The following is a 6,959-nucleotide window of genomic DNA, read 5'->3' as shown; positions in this document are numbered from 1 at the left end:
CTTTCCTCCAAGAAATTTGAAGCATCACTTGCTTTAATTTCATAATAATCTATGCTCTTCCATTTTCTTTTATCGGGTGGGAAGGCCCAGATTCAGCATCTCAGAACCTTCCTTTCAACGCGTTGACGTATTTATCCCAATAAAGAAGTTTGAAATGAAAAAAAGAAATAGGATCTGTGGTTCTCTCGTGGGATGTCATAGCCTCAGAATATTTAAATGTTTCTGTGGGCCTGACCTAGCTATCTGCAAAATAGGCTGCCTACTGCACCTCTGAGGGAGTTATTGTTCTGGCCAGGTCTCCTTCCAATGTGGAATCAGATCTTTCTGCTGTGTCTCTACATCTGATATATAGGTCTAGTATATCATTCCTTAATTGGCAGGATGGTTCTCTCTTAGAAACGCCACAGGCTTCCCAGAAAGATGGGCGGCAAACAGATTTAATAAATAAATAATCAAATACAATTAAATTTTATGGAGATACAGAGTAGATTCCTGAGCCAAAATATGAATTAACTCTCAGTTGCATTTTTTTTTTTTCTGAAAGAGCTGCCCAGCAGAAGTCCTGGACTGTGTAACTATTTATTTATTAGATTTTTATCCTATCTTTATTACTGTAGGAATAATTCAAGACAGCGAACATACCTAATACTTCTTCCTCCTCCTATTTTCCCCCACAACAACAACCCTGTGAGGTGGGTTGGGTTGAAAGAGAATGATTGGCCCAAGGTCAACCAGCCAGCTTTCACACCCAAGGCTAGATTAGAACTCAGCCTCCTGGTTTCTAGGCTAATATCTTCACCGTTACACCGAACTGTCTCTTTTTGTGGTCTTTCACATACAGAAAGACTTATTTTGCAGACATGCAAGTTTGGGCTTGCACACAGGGCTCCTTTCCCTTGAACCAGCATGCAACTTAGCCAAAATTTCCCAGAAGGGAGCTGTGTACATCATCATCCCAACATTTTTCCTGTTGAATTTCCACATGTCACACAAATACTACAGAGCAATGGAGGGTTTTGTGCCTGAGTCTAGGGGTATGGCATAGAGCCCATCTCTTGGCTGTATAAACGATTGGTTAGATAATGCCCTGTTACTAATGTGTTTTATTTTTTTACTCATTATGTTTATGTTATTTTATTTATTTCACTGTATGCCACCTAGAGTCATATAAAAATGAGAGGGTTAGCTATATATAAATCAAATAAATAAATACACATCCACGATTTGGGAAAAGGACACAACAAAGTCATGAACTTAGATTTTTTTAAAAAAAAAATATATATATAGGCATATTAACAGCTTTGTGCCACAGTGGGCAAAATGTGGAGCCTCCCCGTCTGTTAGTAGTATATCATAGAAATGAAGCAAATACTCCTTCTATTGTGCTTTTTGCCAGCTCCATAAATATTTGAATGAGCCTGACTTTAGTTTAATTCCCAAATTAAGCCCGGGCTTAATAAAATAGTGGCTATTCACTTCACATATTATGCTCAAAGGGGCCACAGGATTTGAACCAAAGCTACCCAGCCCCCTGGGAACATTGGAGGGTTAGTGGGATTCCACACAAACTGTAAGGTTGTGAGAAGGAAGCCAGGTTGTGTCCTAAGGCAAAAAAACTGACATTTGGGACTAGAACATGTTCCAGCTGACCACTCTGCTTATGGCTGAAGTCAACATTACCTAGAGATACCACTTACCTATCCCACTTTACCAGCTGTGGGGCAGACTCTTGAGGCTAGGAAAGGTATACGTGTTGAGTTTCTACTGTACAGTTCCTGTGCCTTATTAATAAAAGCCATGGGTTGGGTTGGGAAGAGCAGATAATTTTTTTTTTCTCTACTCCTAGACGGAAAAAAAAAGTAATTAGCCCACTGAATGTTTGAATTAACCAGGCCTTGCCTTTGGGCTTTTAATCCAGAGATCGAGCACAATAAAATAAAGCACTTTTCTGGATTAAGTTTTGTGTGTCTTCATAATAAAAGGACAGGAAGGAGGCCCTAGAAAGATGGGAGCGGATGGGAGAAAGGTTTATAACAAGGGATGTGGGGAAATCCTGATCTCTCAGATCTTAAAACTGTAGCTCCTGTTAATCCCAGTTGGGAGAAATGCAGCTGCCTGGTAAACAGAGCAAATGTATGATTCTGGAACAGTTTTATTGGCTGATAATGGCTCAACGGAATTGTCAGCGGTTATTTTTAAACCGTGTGTTATTTCCTGTGACACTCTATGAAAGCAAAAATTGGACTTTGAAGAAGGAAGCCAGATAGGAAGGGTTTTGACAGTTTTGAACTTTGGTGCTGGAGAAGGTTCCTGAGGATGCGGTGGACAGGCAAGAAAAACAAACCAAAGGATCATCAAATAAATCAATCCAGAGTTCTCGTTTAAGGCACAAAGAATCAAGCTGAAATTATTCCACTTTGGGCACATTATGCAAAGCCCTCTAAAAATAAAAAAGACTATAATCCCAGGAAAGGTGGAAGGAAAGAGAAGAGACAGCCAGCAGCAAAGTGGATAGGCTTGGTTACAGTGGTGATGACTGCAGATAACAGATAATCAGAGTTGGAAGGGACCTTGTAGGTCATCTAGTGCAACCCCCCACTCCACCCAAGCGGGAGACCCTACGCCATTTCTGAGAAATGGGAATCCACTGCACTGTTGGAAGACTTGAAAGAGCAGTTTAGGGACAGATGTTACAGAGAAAATTTATCTATGTGGACCTTAGGAGTCAAAAACAACTTGATTGCAAGTAATCAATCAATCTAATGGCTCTATGTAGAGGTTTTGGTTTGCCTGTCAATCATATCTGTGAACTCTTCTAGGCATACCAGACAGGAAATAGGACTAGATGAAATAATTCTACTTTATTGTAAGGCTACATTAACAGACTCTTCCAAGTCTGAAGGCACAAACTTCCTGCCACCACTTTGAACTGCTTGATCCAATAGGGAGGGTTCTTCCCAAGTTTCTTTCTCCAATCGTTAAACCATGGGCACTCCTGACTCTCTTGCCTGATTGTTTCTTAGGCAGCAATTTCTCTCTCTCTCTCTCTCTCTCTCTCTCTCTCTCTCTCTCTCTCTCTCTCTCTCTCTCTCTCTCTCTCTCTCTCTCTCTCTGTTATATCTATCTTCTATCTATCTATCTATTTGCTATCTATCTAATTTATTTGCTGCCCATTTCATCACAAGGTTTCATACTGAAGAAGGACTAGGATTCATTCACAGTTTCCTGGCCTCTAACCTGGTATCTTAACCACTGCATCAGACTGGCTCTCATCACCTTTTTAGTTAGCCTGTAATTAAATTTTTAATAACCGAAACTGCCTGGGAAAAGCCTCTATAAAGAAATTTTAATGGAATATAATTAGAATTAGAATTAGAATTATTAGAATTATTAGAATTAGAATTAGAATTAGAATAGAATAGAATAGAATAGAATAGAATAGAATAGAATAGAATAGAATAGAATAGAATAGAATAGAACAGAATAGAATAGAATAGAATAGAATAGAATAGAATAGAATTCTTTATTGGCCAAGTGTGATTGGACATACAAGGAATTTGTCTTGGTGCAAATGCTCTCAGTATACATAAAAGACAAGATACATTCGTCAAGAATCATAAGGCAAAACACTTAATAATAGTCATAGGGTACAATAAGCAATCAAATCATACTAGGAAACAGTCCATAAAAATCATAAGGATACAAGTGCCAAAGTTACAGTCATACAGTCACAAGTGGGAGGGGATGAGTGATAAGGAAGGATGAGTGATGACTTTAAATTTAAAAAGGGCAAGGTGTTCCACATTCATGTATCCCAGAGCTTGAGTGGAAGAGAATGATCATTATCAGAATATTCTGCTTATAACTCAAGAAGTCCTAGTCTTTATTCTTAAATGTACCATTCAGTAGAGGGACAAAGCTGATCTAGTGATATATCCCCAACTTTCTAACTGTTCCAACTTGTTCCTTCCACTTCTGATCTTCTAGCTACTTTCTTCCCTTCCAGGTGACCCTTCTGCTTGTTCTGGCACCCTCTAAGTAGCGGAAAAATAGGGGCATACTTCAGCGGTGGGATTCAAAAAAAATTTATTACTGGTTCTGTGGGCGTGGCTTGGTGGGCGTGGCAGGGGAAGGATACTGTAAAATCTCCACTCAGAGGTGGTATTTGCCGGTTCTCTGAACTACTCAAAATTTCCACTACCGGTTCTCCAGAACTGGTCAGAACCTTTTGGATACCACCTCTGGCATACTTGTAATCCTCTAATTTTGTGCCAACGCTCCTTGAGAAAAACACATTTTCTCTGGGCTTTTCCCACTCTTGACTTGAAGTGCCTTGAGTCAGAGAAATATGTCATACAGCAGGGCTGTCAAACTCGCGGCCCACAGGCCAGATGTGTCATGTGCTGGCCACGCCCACACCCAGTTTAGCGAAGGGGGGGAAGTTGTGATACGTCGCGTGACGCCACCATGACAATACGAGTTGGACACCCCTGTCATATAGACACGACACTTGGCTGATCCGTATCCTGTCTTAATAAGTCACTGACCTTTGAGGCTGCTCTCGAGTGATGGTGCAACCAGAGGGAAAATACTCAAGGACAACCTAGGGCTGAAAAGAAGGCAACCTCACAGGAGCACATCAGAAAGAGGGTGTTGCCAAGGTTTGTTTGTCCTCTAATTAGGTACCGGTGGAGATGAGGCTCGTTTGCTGTGTGAAAGAACGGTAGTGGAACTACCGAATGATTGGTCCTCCAGGTTAAAAGGCTGGATGCCTCTTTAGACCAAGATTGGCCATTGGCGAAACAGTAAAGGTATTGGACAAAGAGGGCCAAATTCTGGTCCAGGCAAAATAAAATTTGGTTCAGACATGCTCTCACCTTATCCTACATCTCACAATGGCTTCTTACAAGGAATATTCCAGGAATTGGAATATTGCCTTGAGTTCCCAGATGAAAGGAAGGATAGAAATGAATGAACACATCAATTTTGACTTAGCAGCGGCTCTCCAGAGTTTCAAGCAAGGTGATGTTCTATGCACACTGCATAGATTGTACCATGATCCTTTTCTATAAGCTGGTGCTGGGCTGAGATGGAGAAATTGGCGTGTCTTACTGTCACAAGGACCATACAGCTGCCTCATTCCCCACCCCACCCCACCCCATTGCTAGGCGTGGGCAGATTCGACATAAAGTGTTGCAGCGTAGAGTACACAGCCATTTTGTAGCATCCGAAGCATTTTCCCCCATGATAAAAAGGCCAGCATACTGCAAGCTGTAACACTTTCAACGTGCATGTAATATCAAGCTGCAGTTTGCAAAGGGGCAGGGCTTAGGTCACTATGACGCAGTGTTGCTTTACTCTCTCCTGATAGACAGCCGGGGGTAGAGAGTGCCTCTTGGCAGTTTCAGCCAATCCATCTTGCCGTTTCCCATGAGGCTCTGCTCCCACAGGTGACCCTCAGCCTTCATTCCCCTCCCCCTTTCGACCTTTTTCTCCTTAAAAATGGGTTGTTCTTTTAGAAAGCCTTTGACTGAAGGTTCTGACAACTCTTCTGAACACAAGAAATGGAAGGTAATTGTATGCGACTATCTCTGGAGTAGACTTCCCCAGAACTAGGCCCAATATTACACCAGCCCTCCCCCCCGCCCCAAAAAAAACTCTTTGCTCATTGACCTTTTCATGTCAGAGGTGGCATTCAGCAGGTTCTGACCAGTTCTGGAGAACTGGTTGTTGAAATGGTGAGTAGTTCAGAGAACCGGCAAATACCACAACTGACTGGAGATTTTACAGTATCCTTCCCCTGCCACGTCCACTAAGCCTCACCCACAGAACCGGTAGTAAAAAAATTTGAATCCCACCACTGTTTCATATGTTCATCAATCCCCACAAACATTTATTATATGAAAATGATGGGAAAATATGACTTCAATAGAACTACAAATACCAATATTTGATAGTCCTCTTTGATAGTCCATTCCACCCTCTGGAATCAACACTGACCACTTTGGACAAACCTGTTCTACACAGCTAATGGGGTGTAGTAGTTACAATGCTGGACTAGGAGCCAGGAGACACAAATTCTGCCTTCAGTTATGGAAGCTGATTAGAGGGTTTGGCCCAGCCACTGGCTTCTCAGCCAAATGTACCACACCGGTGATTAAAAATAATAATTGCTTTCAGCTCCTGAAGTGAGTAGGGTATAAATCATACACATATGTACATTTTTATATGCAATTATCAGAAAGCTATTACTTGGGAAAACATTTATTCTGCATAGCAAAAGTAATAAATAGTAGTTATACATTTAATGCATTTAAAAAGCCATTGCAAAAAAACATTGAAATCAAGTTCCCACTAAGAACAGGCACTTCATTATTTCAGAGAGCAGGAAGCCATTTTCTCTCCCACATTCCAGGATTGCTGTTTAAAAGAACAAAGCACAGGCTATTTCTTACCTGTTAAGAGACCCGGATTTTCAATCTGTCTTCCTGAAGTGGTGCGGGAAAAGAAATAAAGAAGAAGAAAATCCTGCATACTCTATATAATTTTAATCCCCAAGAATATATATATATATAAGGATTTGGATGTGGCTTGCAATTATTGTAGTGAACAGAAGGTGGCACTGTTGCTCCACCAATGCGGGCATCAAGTCCCATGGGGCTAGAAATAGCCAGGGGGGAAGAGAAGGATGCAGAATTCCTAATTTTATTGCTGTGTATTTGTTGTTTCATGACAACAAATGGAGCCATCTAGTGAATGCTTAAATTCAGCTTGTATGGCTCAGCAGTCGGGCAGAGAGCATCTCTTTTCACATTTTCTATGCATGAGCTGCAGGTATTAATCTTCCCTGCCTATTTCTGCCTATTTTTTTTTTACCCTGCTGCAGCCTTAACCCATGCTGTCTGAAGAATGTGGGAATTGTAATCCAATCCATTCGGAGGGAATGCGGCTGACATGAG

This window comes from Notechis scutatus, chromosome 2 (genome assembly GCF_049901735.1).
Source record: "Notechis scutatus isolate UNSWTSFEM ecotype Mainland chromosome 2, rNotScu1.2, whole genome shotgun sequence".
In the NCBI taxonomy this organism is placed as follows: domain Eukaryota; kingdom Metazoa; phylum Chordata; class Lepidosauria; order Squamata; family Elapidae; genus Notechis; species Notechis scutatus.
This window is presented reverse-complemented; position numbering follows the sequence as displayed.